Source organism: Microcebus murinus, chromosome 26 (genome assembly GCF_040939455.1).
Source record: "Microcebus murinus isolate Inina chromosome 26, M.murinus_Inina_mat1.0, whole genome shotgun sequence".
Classification (NCBI taxonomy): domain Eukaryota; kingdom Metazoa; phylum Chordata; class Mammalia; order Primates; family Cheirogaleidae; genus Microcebus; species Microcebus murinus.
The window spans coordinates 14,130,048-14,150,402 of record NC_134129.1 but is presented as its reverse complement, the minus strand read 5'-3'; the positions used below and the strand labels follow the sequence as shown (position 1 = coordinate 14,150,402).

Genomic DNA, 20,355 nt, shown 5'->3' with positions numbered 1-20,355 from the left:
AAAGGAGCAATTGTAATGATAATTGAGAGCTACAGACTGAGAATTCTGCATAGACCAGATACAGGGGAATGGAGATCTGCATGTGCTAGAGTGGTAGAGGGAGGCTGATTACCTGGAGAGGGTAGAACTTGACCTGTATCTGCGGTTCAGGTGGAAAGAACAGACTCACATTGGCTTTTCTTTTCTGAATAGCTTCAATAGAAAACAAGCCGAGTTACGTGTTTTTGCTACAAGCCTCGTGACAACTCAGGCAGTTTCTTGGAACAGCACGTTATTGGACAAAGAAAGATAGGTTGACTTTGGAAGCTCCAAAACAGTTCCAGGAAGGGGCTAGTCCAGGTAGCATGAAAAGGGACAAGGAAATGTCAAATGTCCATTTTCAGTGCTCTCTCCACCTTCCAGTTAATGATCAAGAACCTGCTCTATTGTTCCCTGACCCCTTCACCTCCACCTACATTTTCTGGCAGAGGAAAATAGGTATCTTAATTTAAGTAGTATTTCATGGACAGATGCCCAACCATGAAGACAAGACCTCTCATCCTCTTTTAAAAAGGTGTTGTTGAGTAGATTAGGAATGAGGAAATGTGAAGTTGCAGGTTGAAGGAACAGCAAACAGTTCAATGCTCCGGCAGCTTACTGATGAGATTTGACATATGAATAGACCTGAACTGTACTCTGCTGTCTGAGGGAAGTGATGAAGAAACCATCACCACAATTAATATCAAGACTAGTTCACGCTCTAGAGTATGTTTCTGCTCTGTTGAAACCCATCCCTCTTTCTACCCGCACCCCAGACAATTGACATGATGTCACTATAAATTACTTGGTATTTTATAGAATTTTATGTAAGTAGAATTAAACAGTATATAGTCATTTTTTTTAAAATCAGGATTTATTTACTTAATAGTGATTTTGAGATTCATCCATGTTGTTTTGCATATCAATAGATCATTTAATTGTTGAGTAGTATTCTATTGTATGGCTATACCATTTTTTTTAAAATTCTCCTATTGATGGAAATTTAGAATGTTTCCAGTTGTAGACTATTAAAGTTGTTAACTTTCACATCCAAGTCTTTGTGTGGATATATACTTATATTTCTCTTGGATAAATACACATCATTGTCAAACATCAAGTGGCATAGGTATATGGGTCTATTTCTGGTTTCCCATTCTGTTTCATTCATCTATAAATCTACCTTTACACCAATACCACATTCTCCTGACTGGTTTAGCTTTGTAGTAAGGCTTGAAAATGCATAAGATAAGTCCTCCAACTTTGTTCTTTTTCAAAATTGTTTTGGCTATTCTGGGTCCTTTGCACTTCTGTATAAATCTTAGAATTAGTTCTTCATTTCTACAAAGAATGTTTACAGAGATTTTGGATTTTGATCTGGTATTATATTGAATCATTAGATCCATTTGGACAGAACTGACATCTTAATACTAATAAAAGAAAAAGCCTTCCAATCCATGAGCATGATTGTTCTCTATTTATTTGAGTCTTCTTTAATTTTTCTTAGCAGTGCTATATAGTTTTCAGTGTATATCTCACACATTTCCTTTCCCCCAAGTAGTTAACATTTTTAAACTATTGTTAATGGTACTGGTTTTACAATTTAATTTCCAATTTTGGTTGCTATTATATAGAAACGCAAGTTGTTTTTCTATATTTATCTTGTATTTTGTAATGTTGCTATGCTCACTTTATTGGTTCTGGAAGTTTTTTTTTTTTTATAGACTCCTTAGGATTTTCTACTAATTTAACTATGTCATCCACAAATAAAGGTAACTTTACTACTTCCTTTTCAAACTCTATGCCATTTCCTTTTCTTGTTTTATTGCACTGGCTGATTTATTATAGTGTTGAGTGGAATTGGTGCGAGCAGATGTCTTTGCTTTTGTTCATGATCTTTGAGGAAGAGAGAGCATCCAGTCTTTTACCTTTAGATATGGTGTCAGCAGTAGATTTTTCACAGGTGTTCTTTATCAGGTTGAGGCCATTCTCTTCTGTTCTTAATATGCTAAGAGCTTTTATCATGGATGGATGTTGGATTTTATTAAATACTTTATCTGTATTTATTGAAATGATCATATTTCTATTTTAGTCTGTTGATATGGTAAATAATTGATTGATTTTTTTAATGTTAAAGCAACCTTGCATTCCTGAAATAAACTCCACTTGGACCTTACTAACCATTTTATATTGTATATGACTGGATTTCATTTGATAACATTTTTTATTAAGTATTTATTTGTCTGCATTAATGAGGGAGATTGTTCTAAGGTATAGTTTTCTTTCCTTCTAGTGACTGGTTCTGGTGTCAGCGTATGCTGACCTCAGAGAATGAATTGAGGAGTGTCCTTTCATCTTTTATTTTCTGAAAGAGTTGTTTAGATTTAGTGTTATTCCTTCCTTAAATAATGGGTGGAATTCATAAGTGAAGGCATATGGACCTGGAGTTCTTTTTGTGGAAATGTCTTTAACTATAACAATTTCTTTAATAGATACTGAGCTCTTGAGGTCATTTCTTTATTTTATTTTATTTTTTTTTTGAGACAGAGTCTCACTCTGTTGCCCAGGCTAGAGTGAGTGCCGTGGAGTCAGCCTGGCTCACAGCAACCTCAATCTCCGGGGCTCAGCGATCCTACTGCCTCAGCCTCCCGAGTAGCTGGGACTACAGGCATGCGCCACCATGCCCGGCTAATTTTGTGTATATATTTTTAGTTGGTCAATTAATTTATTTTTTTTATTTTTGGTAGAGACGGGGTCTTGCTCAGGCTGGTTTCAAACTCCTGACCTTGAGCAATCCACCTGCCTCGGCCTCCCAAAGTGCTAGGATTACAGGCGTGAGCTACCACGCCCGGCATTTCTTTATTCTTGAGTGAGCTATTATACCTTATGGAGTTTGTTCAATTTATTAATATTCCTCTGTTATCTTATTAATGTTAAGATCCATAGTGATGTCTTTTTTCTCATTTCTGATACTGATAATTTATGTCTTCTGGCATTTTTTTCATAATGAGTCTGGGTAGAAATTTATTAATTTTATTGCTGTCAATAAAAATCAGCTCAAAGGAATCAGCTTTGGGTTCATTAAATTTAAAAAAATTTTTTTCTGTCTTCTATATCATGAATTCTATACTTAACTGTATTATTTCCTTTCTTCTGCTTATGTTGCCTTTTTTTAGTTTTCTAAGGTAGGAGCTCTATACTCTTCTAGCAAAAGCATTTAATTCTATGTTTCCCTCCAAGCACTGCTTTAGCAGCAATCCCAAATTTTCATGTGTCCTGTTTTCATTTTTTATTCAGTATAAAACATTTTCTGATTTCCCTGGTGATTTCTTCTTGGTCTTATATGTTATTTAGAAGTCTATTTTTTAGTTTTCAGGTATTTGGAGATATTTTAGATACTAATTAATTTCATTGTGGTCAGAGAATATATTTTGTATAATTTCAATCCTTTTAAATTTATTTGGACTTCTTTATGCGGTCTCTTGGAAAGAATATATTCTATTTTTCTATTGTTGGGTCAAGTGTCCTATAAATGTCAATTAAGCTAGTTTGTTGATAGTGTTGGACATATAGTTCTTCTATATTCTTATTGATTTTCTGTCTACTTGTTAATTATGAAAGAGGTATTGAAATCTCCAATTTAATTGTCCATTTGTCTATTTCTCCTTCCAGCTTTCTCAGTTTTTGCTTTATGTGTTTTAAAGCTCTGTTATATCATTATGAAATGACCCCTTTTTATCCCTGATAATATTTATTGTTCTGAATTCTACTTTGTCTGATACTAATATAGCCAGTCCAGGTTTCTTTTAATTAGTGTTATTATGGTACATCTTTTTTCATTCTTTTACTTTTAATCTATTTTTTCTTTATATTTGAAAAATCAGTTTCATTATTTTTTATACAACCTAACAATCTTTTCCTTTTTATTTGGAATTAATTTGTTTATTGATATGGTTGAGTTTGAGTCTGCCATCTTTATATTTGTTTTTTGGGTTTTTCCCCCCCATTTATTCATTGTCCTCTTTTTGTGCCTTCATTTGGCAAGATTGAGTATTTTTTATGATTTCAATTGTCTATACTATTGGCTTATTGGTTATATTTTTTGTGATAGCTCTAGAATTTTCAGTCTATATCCTTAACTCGTCATAATCCATATCCCAATGCTACCTCACATACACAATAAGAACTTTACAATGGTATACTATACTTACATTTCCCTCATTGAATGTGGTCTATTATTGTCATACATTTTACTTCTACATGATTAAGGGTTTTAAATCCTGTAATTTATTATCATTATTTTTGCTTAAAACATTTATAGTCATATTTGCTACATAATGATGTTTCTGTCAATGTCAGACTGCACATACAGTGGTGGTCCCATAAGGCTGAAAATTTTCTATCACCTAGTAACATCGTAGCGCAGTTACCTTTTTTTCTTTATAGTTCGGTGTAGACTAAGTGTACAGTGTTTATAAAGGCTATAGTAGTGTACCGTAATATCCTAGGCCTTCACATTCACTCACCACTCACTCACTGACTCACCTGAAAGCTCCATCACAGTAAGTGCCCTGCGCAGATACACTACTTTTTAAAATCTTTTATACTATATTTTTACTGTACCTTTTCTATGTTTAGATATGTTTAGATACACAAATACTTACCATTGTGTTTTAATTGCCTACAATATTCACTACAGTAATATGCTGTACAGGGTTATAGCCTAGGAGAAAAAGACTACACCAGGTAGCTTAGGTGTGTAATAGGCTATGCCACCTAGGTTTGTGTAAGTATCCTCTATGATGTCTCACAAGGACGGAATCACCTAATGATTCATTTCGTTAAGCAACACATGACTGTGATTATTACTAGTTTTTTAGAGACAGGATCTTGCCATGTTGCCCAGGCTGGCCTGGAACTCCTGGGCTCAAGGGATCCTTCCTTCTCAGCCTCCCGAGTAGCTAGGACTACAGGCACATGCCAGTGCACTCAGCTCTGTAATTATCTTTTAAAGGCACTGTAAATTTTTAAAAAATATTTTGTATTTTCTGCCATATTTACCATTTCAGTGCTCTCCATGCTGTTGTGTAGATCTAGATTTCCATCTGGTATCAATTCCTTTTTTGTTTTTTTTGTTTTTTGAGACAAAGTCTCACTTTGTTGCCCAGGCTAGAGTGAGTGCCGTGGCATCAGCCTGGCTCACAGCAACCTCAATCTCCTGGGCTCAGCGATCCTCCTGCCTCAGCCTCCCGAGTAGCTGGGACTACAGGCATGCGCCACCATGCCCGGCTAATTTTTTGTATATATATTTTTAGTTGGTCAATTAATTTATTTCTATTTTTGGTAGAGACGGAGTCTCGCTCAGGCTGGTTTCAAACTCCCGACCTTGAGCAATCTGCCTGCCTCGGCCTCCCAAAGTGCTAGGATTACAGGCGTGAGCCACCACGCTCGGCCTGGTATCACTTCCTTTCAAATTTCTTGTAGGGCTGGTGATGAATCTTAGTTGACCTCTGGTTTTGAAAGATATTTTCACTGGGTAGAAAGTTCTAGGCTAGCAGTTGTAACTCTCATCCTACCCTGTCCCTGAATTCCAGCTGCCTTGGTCTCCCTAACTCTCAACTCTTCCTCCTCGCCTCGGAGAGATCAGGAGGCTGCAGCGGCTCCTTCTCACTGCTCTATGGCTTGTACGTTCTCTCAGTACACTGGGGCCAGCCTGGGGCGAGCCTCTTTTATTTCCTTCCTCTCAGGGATCACTGCCCTGCACCATCTGTCATCTAGCAGGGGTCCTCAAACTATGGCCCATGGACCACATGCGGCCGGCTGAGGACATTTATCCGGCCCGCCTGGTGTTTTTGCCGCTGCTGCCTGTCCTGCTTAGCAGCCGACTTGTCCCAGACCCACAGTGTGCATGCGTGGAATGCGCACCACTCTCTCCAACGGTCTGGGGGACAGTGACCTGCCCTCTGCTTAAAAAGTTTGAGGACCCCTGGTCTAGTGTCTGAAAACATTTGCTTCAGATATTTTGTACAGTTTTTTAGTTAAACTGAGAAAGCACGTCTGGTCTGTCTCACTTCATCATGGCCAGAACTCGGGTAACTTTTTAAAGAATGAAAAAAAAAAATTTGAAACAAGAGCATGGATTTAAAGAATGTTGTCATTTCAGATATTCTGATAATTTAGATTTAAAGGTGGTGATAACGAAGTGGGTAAGGTCCTTGTCTCCACCGAACTTCAATGGGAAGCGTTTGCGTTAAGAAGGCCTTAGCTCACTAAGCCTTTCCTTTTGCACAGGCCTTTCAGAGGAGTGGACATTCTGGCTAGTTAAGGCAGTACTGACCCCCTGCTATCCCACATTGGCTTTGGTGGCTTTCCCTGAGGTTATAATCTAAAAGTTTAAATCACTGATTCAGGAGATAGATGGGATGATAAAGGAATGGTATTAAATCACCAACACTCCAGTTCTCTGATTCTAAATTCAGACTTTATCTGTTAACTATCCTGTATCACGTGACTGCAGTCTAACTCCTTGTTTGTAAAATCACAGTTTATCATCCTCTATCAGAAGAGTCTGAAACATGAGATTTGTGAAAAGGTTTGATGACCCAACTTAAGTCTGGAAGAAGCGCCTCTTCTAATTTCAAACCTTGTAACCTAGAAAACTCTAAATAACGTGTCCCTCTGTTAATCTACAGAGAAAGCACATTTGGTGATTCCTGTTTTCCATCTTTTCCTGAAGATATCTTCTATTTTCTCAGCAGATTTCAAAAAGCTCTGATTATTAGAGCCCCCAATAATAAGTATAACTTTAGTAGGTTTCATAATTAGGCCAGTGTGTAAAATAATTCTTCTAATGAAAGGCCTACTGACAACATGAAAAAAGTGCCAAGGAAGTTGTTAAAGGTGTCTATATTATCAGTGGGTCCAAATTAAACTAGGAAAGCCATTTTGAAGTTTGTTTTCATCAAAAGGTCCTTCCATATACTCAATTACAACAATCTTCAAGTTATAAAATCTTTTTCTTATGCTTACTTGTGACATTGCTTCAATATTTAATAATCATCTTATGTCATAATATTACTGTCGTACCTCAAGAACTTTCTTAGGAGCAGAAAAACCATCTTGCTTTACCTCTTTTCCTTTCTATTCTGAGTCTGGAAACAGCTAGTGCCTGTCGTCCCAGTCCCAGTCCGCTTTTAGCCTTGCTTTTAACTATACCCCAGAGGCAAGGATGAAGAGGAGAAAAGAGATCCTCTTTAAACTTTTTAACTAGAAAGCTTAGTGTGGTTCCTTTGTTTTTGAACAGATAATGCAAGAAAGAGGAGCTTCTGAAAGGAATGCTGCTCCGTTGTCATTTTGTATCATGGCCTCTGAATGTCTAGCCTAGCTCAGAAGGAATGCTTTCAGATGGAACATTGGCCATGTGAGAAGAGAAATGCTTCAATATACTGAGATTATTTGTGTCTATCATGATAGTAGAACATGGTTTATGTCCCTGGGAATTCAGTGAAGATGAAAATTCTTACTTAAGAGAAAAAATATGCCATTTTTTTTTCATTTTCTTCTTTTTCGCACAAATATAACCGTGTAAATAAAAAGGAAAATAGTTCATAACCGTCTACCACATATGTAAACTTTGTTTTTTTCCCCCCTATTCTCTTTCAGTACTTGCCTACGTGCACAATGATTTTGAAATTAACATCGTAACATAGATACAGCATATAAATACAATTTGGAAGTTGCTCTTTCTAAGTCAGCTCTCACATAATACAAATTCCGTATGTTTTCAACAAAATTTTTCTGAATCACTAAACTTGTTTTGTTTTGCCTCAGTGTGTGTATTTATAAAAGTATGGTTGCTAGAGGACAGAATCTTCTCTGTTTTCAGAAATGCATATGTTAACGTCTCTGAACATTCTATGCCTCAGCTGTAGATCCCTGTGTCCACAGAGATTCTCCAGTTTTGCAGTTCACTGAGATCTAGAAGAGCCGACGTCTCTCAGGCGTGGTTACTGTGCACCACACTCACTTTCTCGTTCTCTAGCCTTTGCTCTGGATCATAGCGGAGGCCGGAAATGATTCTGAAAGGGTTTTGGGAGGATACATTGGCTAACAAATGCTGCTTGGTCGTGAATGTGCTTTTTTTGGGTATCCCATGCATCTTCTACTATAGTTGTCCTCTGCTGTTGGAGTTTGTTTTGCTGTTTTAATAACCTCATTTTCTGAATCACGCATACACACATCAATAAAAAAGAGAAAAACCTTTTCATAAAAAGTGTGCTTGACCTTCCTTTAGTATTGAATGTCTTTATTTCTTATTCCTAATAGAATGACATGTGTATTTCTATGTTGTAAAAGTACTATGCACTGAAACATACATATTCTCTGAAATGTGTATTAATAGTCCCAGATAATGAAAGACAAATGAAAAATAATCCTGAAAATCATATGTCACCATTTCACAGGGGGCTGTTCTCTTTGAAATATCCACTTTTTCCCTATCCATCAGCTCTCTCGACATCCTCACTTTTATCCCATCCATGTTAAATTTTAGTCCATAGTCTGTTCTCGCAGCCACTTCTTGGACATTACCCTGAACTTTCTTGTCCTTCCATAATGGCAAGCCCAGCAAAAACTAAACCCTGGATGAATCTTGGCTTTCACCGTGCTTGTTCCCATGCTGCTGAACTCATCTAGGAAACAAAATGTCACCTAGCCAGGGATGAATGGATGAGTGAATTAGAGAAAGGTCCTGTTCACCAGTGTATGTACAAATGAAAAGCTGTGGTGGTACAGAATCCCTGTTCTAGAAGTCAGAGAAGGAGGAGGGATTGTAGAATGGGATAACCAGGGAAGGCATGAAGCTTAACTTCTCTTTAGTCTTCTGCTAAAGGAGTGGCCTCTTTTAAAGGGATCCTAATTGTGATAACAGATGGACCAATCCTTCTATGTCTATGGGCCTGAGAATTTCTCTCCATTCAAATTTGCCTTTGGTAGCAGCTTTCTGACCTGTGAACCTATGGAAAGAAATATACTTTGGTTCACATGTTTATTGAGTTAATACTATTTGCCTCAAATTTTGGTTTTCTTGATTTCCTTAGTCTTCTGGAAACGTTGTGACTTTCAAGTCCCACTCATTCCCTTAAAAGCACAGCTCAGTGCCTTTGTTCTGAGAAGCTTTGCCTGGCACCTCCATCTGAGTCTGCCACTGAGCTGTGTTAGAACACAGATCTCGCCACTCATGTGACCTGGTACATGCTCTGGGCTTCGTTTTCTTCTCTGAATAGTGACAATCAGAGTACATACTGCAGAGAGTGGTAATGAAGCTTCAATAACTTTTAGTTTGAAAGGACTTTGTGACCGTTGACATTTTCTGCAAAAATGGAAGGATTTGATTAATCTTTACAACATTCTTCCTGCCTCCTTCTCTGGCCCTCTGTCCTTCTCTCTTCTATTCATTCATTTCACAGGTACTTCCTGAGCACCTCCTGTTAGGGCCAGTCACTGCAGTGCTTAGGGACATGGACTCTGAGACCAAAGTGCCTGAGTTTAAATCCCTGTTCTACCCAGGCTCGTTTTGAACTCCTGGCCTCAAGTGATCTTCCTGCCTCAGCCTCCCAAAATGTTAGGATTACAAGTGTGAGCCATTGCATTGGTCCTGTGTTTTTTTTCAAAATCAAGGGTGATACAATGAAAAAAAACAACAACATATGGATTCAGTTACTGCATTTATTATGGACATTTTCAGGGCAGTGTCTTCTGTCTCAACTCAGTGTTGTCCAAAATTGCTCAGTTTGAGACTTTTCTTTTACAATTCAGGGCTAGTTTGCTTTCCTGAGGCATTGACCAGGAGCCCCAGGTCAAACTGGAAGTTCATTTATAGCTTGCATATTTGTGTCTTTCATTTCAATGGTCTTGAATTACTACTCTACCTATGTTTTCCAGCCCAGATTTTTAATTTCTACAAATATTTTACTGTTACTTGGTTACATGTGTGCTTGCTGAAAGCCACTCAAACGTATGCATGTATGCATTCTGACACTCCTAAAACACTACTCAAACTGAGGCCTCTAGATTTGGTTGCTGACCCTATTAGGAAGAATCTTTTGTCCACAGATCAAGTAGAAACACCAAATGCTCTGTTTCTGTATTTTGTGCCTATGGTTCCTAGGGTGTATCTGTTCTTTTAAATGTTTGAATCATACATTTGTAGCTTTCTGCAGATGAGCAGCCTGGTTTATGTTCTTTCAGTTTGCTGAAGTAGTGCTTTTGCCTGAAAGTCTCTTGGCACTTACAGAAAATCCTGTAAATAAATTAAATTTTTAAAAATAACTTTCCCATAGGAAAGAGCAAAGATCACCCAGTAAGTTCTTGCCTTCTCTGGTAAAGGTAGATCTTGTTTGTGCTTTTTGCCTGTTACACTCAAAATAGGACTTTTCCGAGGAGTGGAAAATAATTTCTGCTCAATTGGCAACTATTTTATGAGTATTTTGTAGAAGATGATAAATCTCTGCCTAAGACCCACAAATTGCCTACCTGATATTTGTTTTAGGGGAAAATAATGCCTTAGCTTTATGGCTGGCTGTCAGGTGTGCAGTGATATGTCAACGCAGAGAGGAGAAAGTGTATCACAGGTGACAGCAAACGACCACATCTGTCAGGGCGATGCCACTGAGCCGACACAGCCATCAATCAGCTCTTTAAGGAGTCTGGCTGAATTCTACATTTGCATAGTGATGAAAGGTAGCGACCGATTTCAGGACAGATCTTAGAGCACAGCTCCTTTTTCGGCATTGTTGTGTGAACTTCAGAGAAATACAAGCTTGCATTCTTGCTCCCCTGAGTCTGCAAATGCTCTTTCCTCCTTCCTTGCTTCCCCATGTGGCAAAAATCTGACCCATCCTTCATCTCAAACCCAAAGTCTTTTTCTCTGTGGAGCGTTTCCCAACTGCCCCATGCAGGAGTAGTTGCACGTTGTATGTTGTTTGATAGCTGTTATTACTTTATAGTGTTGTGTTGATATCGCACCCTCTGGGGAAGGACCACTCCTCAGTTCTTCTTACAAAGTTATCGTGAAAAGGAAGAAAAAGTTATCATTCATATTCATGAAGGGGAAAAATATTCTAACATTGACTGCCATATCTCCAGTATATTTACTGTTTCTTGGGAGGTCTCTCTCTCTCTTTTTTTGATTGACAAATAAAAATTGCATCTATTTATGGAGAGGGTATCTTTAGTAAAGTTAATTAAAATCTTTTTGCAAATGGTTGCACTGTCTAAATATTGTGGTCATCAATGCTTATACCAGTAGCCTTTTCTGACCACCTACAACCTGCTGGATACAGCATTATGTAATACCTGTAGTCTTATTCTTGACTTTATTATAAAAATATTAAAAATAACTTCCATTGGAATTTTTCTTTTCATAAAAATTAATGCAGATTTATCTAGTAAAAGCTGTCATACCAGAGAAATTCTAGCTCAGTCACTCCCATATTTTGATATTTTAATATTTTATCCTTTGAGTAGGGAAAAGGTTTTATACTGTTGCTACCTGCTTTTTTTAAAGAAAGCTACTTATGAAGTTCACATTAATATCAACAGACTCTCACCCATCTTCTACAGAGACAGATGCTGTCTGACAGATTGTTAAGGACACCAAATAAAGAGACTATGCACTGAATGCATGTTTGACGTCTGCTTTTGCTCCTAATAACCATGTGTCTTTGGGCAAGCTGCCTAAACCTTGGGAGCCAGCCCCAGTTTCTTAATCAGTAAAATGAGGACAGTCAGGCCTGCCTTTTCCAGGTACTGTACAAATGAAATGATGTGACATGCACGTGTGTACCTGGTATATCATGAGCTCCTGCTCTGTTCATCTCCTGCTTCCTGGTCAGCTTCAAGCTCTGTGTTCCTTGTCCCCTGTGCTCCTGCCATTTGAACCTCCTGCATTTCATCAAATAGGCCAGAAGACCAGATGCATATTTCCTCCTTCTCTTTTATCTGGAACCCATTCACCGGTACAGGAGGAAGATGTAGAAGAAGAAAAACTACTCCAGGCAAAGGCTTTATCTGGAAGTTCTGGATATAGTAAAAAAAAAAAAAAAAACCCCTACAGAAATATTCCTCATCCTAAATAAGATCTGTAGTTTAAAAAAACCCATTAATGTCTTTAAAGAAAATAATTAACTGAAAGGTATTCATTATTCCTGGTAATTGTAATAACTAGTTCTCAGCCTTGGATTTGTAGGGGGGTAACTCAGCATGAGATGTTTGTTTTTACCGGAAGATCACTTAATGAAAGTGATTCTATCAGGAAAGACTGAAATAGCATTTTGTTTTTGCATAAATTTACATGTTTAGGCAATGTGTAAAATTAACAGGGACCGTGGAAAGTAAAAACTTTTCTATTTTCTTTTTTTTTTTTTTTCTATTTTTTTCTTGTGTTTGGGGATGGCAGGAAAAAAAAAAGAGCAACACAGATTGATGTAGTTTGGGGGTCTGAGAATGATCTTGTTACATATGCCCACCAGACTATTCACATGTCTGGCAAATGAAATCTCTTCCTTTTTAAACTATTTTTAAACCATTTTGTGTTTTGGCACCATCCTGCTATGCATTTTTTTTTTTTTTAAGCTCATATTAACCACAGCCTAACCAGGGCAGGTGAAACAACAAATACTACTTTGTTGAGAAGTACAATTTTGGATCAGAGGTGGGTAGATTTTGTTGTTAGGCTTGAATTTTTAAATTCAATCATGACTTTTACTCGCAATTCTTGCTCTTTCATAATGTCCTTTGAAGCAAGTAAGTAGTTAAGAGCCAATGCAAATACAGATAAATTATTCTCTTAGAGCCCACTTAACACAACTTTACTTTCCATTGAGGACATATTTAGTGACGCCTTCCCTGTCCATGGTACTGTACTGCCCTTTTGACAGTGGGAAACAACAAAGATGAAGAATTCAAGAGCCTACCTGCCAATGAGTTTAAAATCTAGTAAGAGTTAACAGTTTAGAAATGATAATAACTTTTACAAAGTGCCATTTAATTTGTTGGTCTTGGTCGGGTGCTCTACCTTAGAGGTGGGGATTGGAAAACATTTTTGTAAAGGGCCAGGTAGTAAATGTTAGGCTTTTGGGCCAAAATGGTCCCTGATAGAAGTACTCAGCTCCACTGCTATAGAGTAAAAGCGGTGTATACACCACTTTAATGAATGAGCGTAGCTGCTTTCAATAAAACTTTATTTGCAAAAACAGGCTGTGGGCTGTAATTGGCTGACCCTGATCTAGGGCTTATAGTCTCTACCCCCAAGCTGCTCTGCTGTCCCTGTCAGCCTTATGAGAGCTTCATGAGCCTCCTCTCTGTGCCAGGTAGATGCAGAGAGTGAATCTCTGCCCTCAAGAAGCCCCAAGGTGAGAAAAAGATCATCATGTGACTTTGAGTAAGACATTTAACTTCTGACAGGGACTCAATTGTAAAGCTATAAATATTGATACATAATATTTTATCCTCTTCCAACATGGATGCCATGAAGATTAATGAGATCGTTTATGTATAGCATTTTGATTTACTCAGCTGAATATCATTTTATTAATGTTAAATCGATGCTTACTCTTAACAGTCCCAAAGGAGATGAGTAAGTAAACCAATCTGTCCTTTGTTCAGATAGGAGTCCCCTTATGTTAATAAGTAGCAATTTTTTATTTACTTTGATCTCTATCTTTTAGTTTTATGAAACACTTTAAAAATTTTATGTTATATTAAGTTTTCTAATTGGACCAAATAGCTTTTAAAATTTTATTTCTTAATACAATGGGGAGAAATCCGTATAATTCAGGAACACTGCAATATGTACTCAGTAAATTACAAATCCACCATATCTTCCTGTTATTTAGATTTTCTGAGTTATAAAACTTCTTTGTGTGTATCTCAGGGGCATTCTGACACTCATGGAGATTCTATAAAAACAGGAAGAGGCAAGCATTTACTTTCGGGTGTAAAGAAGATAGTTATTAATTTGCTCAAAAAATTATACACAGAAATAAAAAGGAGTGAACTACTGATACGTGCAGCAACATGGAAAAAATCTCGAAAGCGTTAGGTGGAACACAAGAAGCCTTTGAGTCTGCCTCCCACGGGCAAGGCTTCTGTGAAGGTGTTTCTGTGTGCTAATGGCTTTAGATTTTCCACCTTTATAGCTCCAACTTCACAGCTTTAAGTAGATCTTTTGCACCTGCACATTCCCAGAGGTTCTGTTCTGTTGGATAAGAGGTTGGGGAAGATGGAGATGGAGGAGCAGCATGTCTGTATTCCTCCTTCTGGCACATTCAGTAGAGGAGAAAAGGAAGGAGGTCATTTTTTCAACTTCACAGTGTAATTTCCCAGCCAGCCAAGACTGGAATATGGGTCTCCTGGCCTGAAGTCTGCATCATTCCTGCTGTACCCTGCTGTCAGGTTGGGGGACCTTAGAGGAGGAAAAGGACGAGTATCACTATTCAGGTCCACTGAGAGCCACCAAAACTGATGTCACTGCTGCTTCTGCCAGTTGCTGTTGAGAATGGGTGAGAAGACACAGCTCAAAGTGACCATGCCGGATCTGCCTGCAAAACTGAAGCCGTCCTGCTAGAAACCTAATTCTGCCTGGCGGGAACCAGCAAGCAGCACAGTCACTACTCCTGGGCAGAAACCTTCTGAGTAATTCAGCTGTAGTTCCTCTGTTACAATCTGTTCCCAAGTGCCAGGTCACAGGCATCATGACTTGCAGAAGGAAACAAACCCTGGAGATGTGGTCCTGTCACCCAGTCTTTCTGACCACTGGACTGAAAGTTTGAAATACAAGCAGTGTACTCTTAGCACTTGTTTTTTTTTAGAGTGATCCCGTAGACATCAGGAGCCGTGAAACCTCCTATACACAGCTGTGGCCAATTGACAAAGTCCACTTTTCCATTTACGGGAGTTTTACCTTGGAGTATACGTGCTCTGAGTTCACGGGAGGATCACACTGTTCTTCCTTCTCCTCCTCTCCCCTCCCAGTATGGAGCTCATTCTTGCTGATTTTGTTCTTATATTTGAAAAAGTGCCCAGATATATGAATTACAAACATACTGTTAACATTTCAAATGTTCTGTGAAGTTCTCCCTGAAGATATGAGAAAGGAAATGAATAGAGATGGGGCAATGGTTCTAAACATGAGTCTTCAGCAGAGAACAAGTTGTAAATTGCTACCTCAACAGTAAGTGGGCTTCCACGAAGCTAGCTTAGTTTAGCTAACATCTTGCTACTAGTCATGAAATTTGGTTCAACTTCACTAGGATTATTTTGTCCAAATGGGAAGAAATTTAAGAAAGGAAAACCAGATTTCAGACTTGAAACCATACATAGAAATACAGTCAAACCTCATTATTCGTGGATTCTACATTTGCCAATTTGCCTACTTGTTAACATTTATTTGTAATAATGTGCAAAAATGTATTTGCTTTCAGTTTGCATATGTTCCCAGAAGTGGAATTGCTGGATCATATGGTAATTTTCTTTGAGGAACTGCCATACTGTTTTTTGCAGCAGTTGTACCATTTGGCATTCCCATCAACAGTATACAGCAAGGGTTCCAATTTCTATACAACCTCACGAGCACTTGTTATTTTCTGTAGTTTTGATATTAGCTCGTAGTGTTGATTTGTGTTTTCCAATGATCAGTGATGTTGAGCATCTTGTCATGTGCTAATTGGTATTTTATATCTTCTTTGGATATACAAGTCCTTTCTCTATTTTTAAAATTGAGTTGTTTGTCTTTTTATTTATTTTATTTTTTTTTGAGACAGAGTCTCGCTTTGTTGCCCAGGGTAGAGTGAGTGCCGTGGCGTCAGCCTAGCTCACAGCAACCTCCAACTCCTGGCTCAAGCAATCCTACTGCCTCAGCCTCCCAAGTAGCTGGGACTACGGGCATTCACCACCATGCCCGGCTAATTTTTTGTATATATATTAGTTGGCCAATTAATTTCTTTCTATTTATAGTAGAGACGGGGTCTTGCTCTTGCTTAGGCTGGTTTCGAACTCCTGACCTCGAGCAATCCGCCCGCCTCGGCCTCCCAGAGAGCTAGGATTACAGGCGTGAGCCACCGCGCCCGGCCTGTTTGTCTTTTTGTTACGGAGTTGTGGGAGTCACATTAGAATGGCTCAAACTAAGTCTGCCAACAACAAAATTTTTAAGTTTCTTTATTTTTTAATTTTTTTATTTAAACAAATTTTTATGGTCACATGCTAGTTGCACATATTTATGGGGTACATGTGATATTTTGATGCAAGCATACAATGTGTAATGATCAAATCTGGGAAATTGGCATATCCATCACCTCAAACATTTATTATCAATTCTTTGTGCTGGGAACATTCCAAATTTCCTCTTCTGGCTATTTTGAAATATACAATAAATTATTGTTAACTATAGCTACACTATTGTGCTACTAAACAATATAATTTATTCCTTCTATTTAGCTGCATTTTTTAACTCAACCCCCTTCACCTCCCCTCCCCGCTTTCCTTCCTAGCCTCTAGAAACTATCATGCTACTCTTCCATGAGACCAATTTTTTAATCTCCCACAAATGAGTAAGAACATATGATATTCTGGCTTATTTCACTTAACATAATGTCCTCCAGTTCTGTCCATGTTGCTGCAAATGACATAATTTCATTTTTATGCCTAAATAACATTCCATTTTATCTATATAACACATTTTCTTTATCCTTTCATCTGTTGATGCATACTTAGGATGATTCCATATCTTGGCTACTATGAGTAGTGCTGCAATAAACAGGAGTACAGATATTTCTTTGATATACTAATTTTCTTTCTTTTCGATATATGCCTAGCAGTGGAATTGCTAGATCATATGGTGGTTCTATCCTTAGTTATTTAAGGAACCTCCACACTATTTTCCATAGTGATTGTACTAATTTATATTCTTACTAGCAGCGTATGAACATTCTCCTTTCTCTGCATCATTGCCAGCATTTGTTATTTCCTGTCTTTTGATAATAGCCATTTTAACTAGGGTGAGATAATATCTCTCATTGTGGTTTTGATTTCTCTGATGATTAATGATGTTGAACATTTTTTCATATACCTCTTAGCCATTTGTATATCTTCTCGAGAAATGTCTATCCAGATCTTTTGCCATATTTTAATCTGATTATTTGTTTTTGTTTTTTGGTTTTTTTTGCTATTTTTTGTGTTCCTTATATATTCTGGTTATTAATCTCTTATTGGATAGATTGTTTGTAAATATTCTCTCCTGTTCTGTAAGTTATCTCCATAGTTTGTTGATTGTTTCCTTTTCTGTACAGAAGCTTTTTTAGCTTCATGTGATCTTGTCACTTTTTGCTTTGGTTGCCTGTGCCTTTGAGGTCTTACTCAAAACATCTTTGCAATACCAGTGTGCTGAAGCATTTCCTCAATGTTTTCTTGTAGTTGTTTCATAGTTTCAGGTCTTAGATTTAAGTCTTTAATCTATTTTGATTTGATTTTTGTATATAGTGAGAGAGAAGGGTCTACTTTTATTCTTCTGCATATGAATATCTAGTTTTCCCAGCACCATTCATTGAAGAGACTGTCCTTTCCCCAGTGTATATTCTTGGTGCCTTTTTTGAAAATCAGTTATCTGTAAATGTGTATATCCATTTCTGGGTTCTCTATCCTGTTTTGTTGTTCTATGTGTCTGTTTTGATGGCAATACCATGCTGTTTTAGTTACTTTAGCTTTGTAGTATATTTTGAAGACAGGTAATGTGATGCTTCTAGCTTTGTTCTTTTTTGCTGAGGATTGCTTAGGCTATTCAGATTCTTTGATAGCTCCATACGAATTTTAGGATTGTTTTTTTCAATTTCTGTGAAGAATGTCATTGGTATTTTGATCAAGATTGCAATTAAGCTGTAGATCACTTTGGGTAATATGGATATTTTAACAATATTAATTCTTCCACTCTGTGAGCATGGGATAGCTTTCATTTTTCTGTGTCTTCTTCAGTTTCTTCCATCATGTTTTCATTGTAGAGATCTTTCACTTGTTTGGTTAAGCTTATTTCCAGGTATCTTATTTTTTGTGTGGGTATTGTAAGTGGGATTGCATTCTTGATTTCTTTTACAGATTGTTCACTGTTGGCGTATAGAAATGCTACTGATTTTTCTTTGTTGATTTTGTATCGTGCAACTTTACTGAATTTGTTCATCAGTTCTAACAGTTTTTTGGCAGAGTCGTTAGGTTTTTCTGAATATGAGGTAATGTCGTTTGCGAACAAGGACAATTTGACTTCTTCCTTTCCAATTTGGATGTCCTTTATTTCTTCCTCTTGTCTAATTGTTCTGGCTAGGACTTCCAGTACTGTGTTGAATAGAAGTGGTAAAAGTAGGCATCATTATCTTGTTCCAGATTTTAGAGGAAAGACTTTCAATTTTCCCCCATTCATTATGATGCTATCTGTGAGTTTGTCTTACATAGCCTTTATTGTTTAGAGGTATGTCCTTTCTATATCTAGTTTGATGCGGGTTTTTATCATGAAAGGATGTTGAGTTTTATTGAATGCCTTTTTGGCATCTATTGAAACGATCATACGGTTTTTGTCCTTGATTCTATTAATGTGATGTGTCATGTCATGTGTATGTGGAACCATCCTTGCATGTCTGGGATAAATTCCACTTGATCAAGGTGAATGATCTTTTCAATACATTGTTAAATTCAGTTTGCTAGTATTTTGTTGATGATTTTTATATCTGCGTTCATCAGAGATATTGGCATATATTTTTCTTTTTTTGTTGTGCATTTGTCTGGTTTTGGTGTCAGGGTAATGCTAGCCTCATAGAATGAGTTTGTAAGTATTCCCTCCTCTTTAATTTTTTGGAATCATTTCAGTAGAATTGATATTAGTTCTTCTTTAAATAATTGGTAGAATTCAGCAGTGAAGTCATCAGGTCCTGGGCTTTTCTTTGTTGAAAGACCTTTTATTATTGCTTGTATCTCATTACTTGTTCTTTGTTCAGGTTTTGTATTTCTTCATGGTTCAATTTTGATAGATTATATGTGTCTGCGAATTTATCCCTTTCTTCTGAGTTTTCTACTTTATTGGCATATTGTTATTCATAATAGTCTCTAATGATTCTTTGTATTTCTCTGCCACTAAATAGCCACTTTGTGCTATTCTCAGCAGTTTTACCCTGTGCTGCTTAAAAATCAGTAGATGTTTCAAAAGGGAAAGTGGTATGAAGTATCTGACTTGTCTCAATTTTATTTCCCTTCTCCCTGAAATCTTGGCCTCTCATGTCCTAGCTGCCTTGGTAGCACTCCAATACCTTTAAACGGGTTTTAAAAATAATTTTTGTCCAGTTTTTCTCGTTGTGTTCAGTGGAAAGTTGGTCTGATATAAATTAGTCCCTCATATTCAGAACTGAGAATCTTTCTCTAAGCCCATGTAAGTCAACCCCTCATAAGGGCCTGACACCCATTGCCATCCTGAGATTTGGAGTGATTTCCTCCTATATCATTGCCCCAGAATGTTGTCTTGTTTCACTGGGTTTTGCAAAGCGCTTGTTTGTTTCTTGGACATTTTCCACTTCATTTCCAGTTAAAATCTATAGTCATTATGTCGTGGTTTTTATTCAGGTAGGTTTAAAAGGGATTGTGCACACCCTACCCACAGGGAGCTCATTAACCTAGTTAACTCTGTGATTTGTATTTGAGTAAAAAGGTGCCTTCACTAGGAAATAACCTAATGATTACTACCTTCACTTGCCTGCTAAATTGTGTTCTTATCTTCTGAGTTCTTGAATTTTAGCTAAGCTGCATGAAGAATGACTGTGAGAATTCCGTGTAGAATATGAAAGTCTCAATATTCAGAAATGTGATTCTTTCAGTCCCCTCAAAAGGGGAACAGTTTATAATAAATTCTTTTAAAGCCCTATAATAAATTTTGGCTAAGCAGTGCAAATTTAATATTACTACACCTAATTGGAACTCGCGGGGGTGGGGGGAGGGATACTCTTTTGCACTGACTTCTGCCAAGGAATGGAAAAGAGATTCATTTTAAAGCCTTCCTGGGAGAGGATTGAAGACATAAAGTTCTTGATGTTTTGTTTTTTGCTCAGCAGTTCACGAGAGCAGTGATTCTCAGGCCTTCTCAGCAACGTACCCCATCTCCTGACACGCTTACCACTGAAGGGGCATTTACCTTTTTACAAGAACATTTTGGTGGCAAGTTATCCAACAACAAAAGGCCTTCTGGCTATTAAGATAGGTAAGTCATTTATGCAGAGGATGGGGAGGGAAGGTGATTTATGGGAAAAGCACTAA

At 37.5% G+C, this 20,355-nt stretch overlaps 1 protein-coding gene across 2 annotated transcripts in view; it reads left to right on the top strand.

The window, feature by feature from the left end:
• Positions 1–20,355, top strand: part of CRACD (capping protein inhibiting regulator of actin dynamics) — a 211,424-nt gene that overhangs the window by 78,406 nt on the left and 112,663 nt on the right. The window contains exon 3 of one of the 2 annotated variants that reach the window (XM_020285294.2): positions 20,154–20,299. The gene's annotated coding sequence lies outside the window, so the exon portion shown is untranslated. Of the gene's footprint in view, positions 1–20,150; positions 20,300–20,355 lie in introns of both variants that reach the window. The other variant, XM_075997892.1, reaches the window with a different exon arrangement.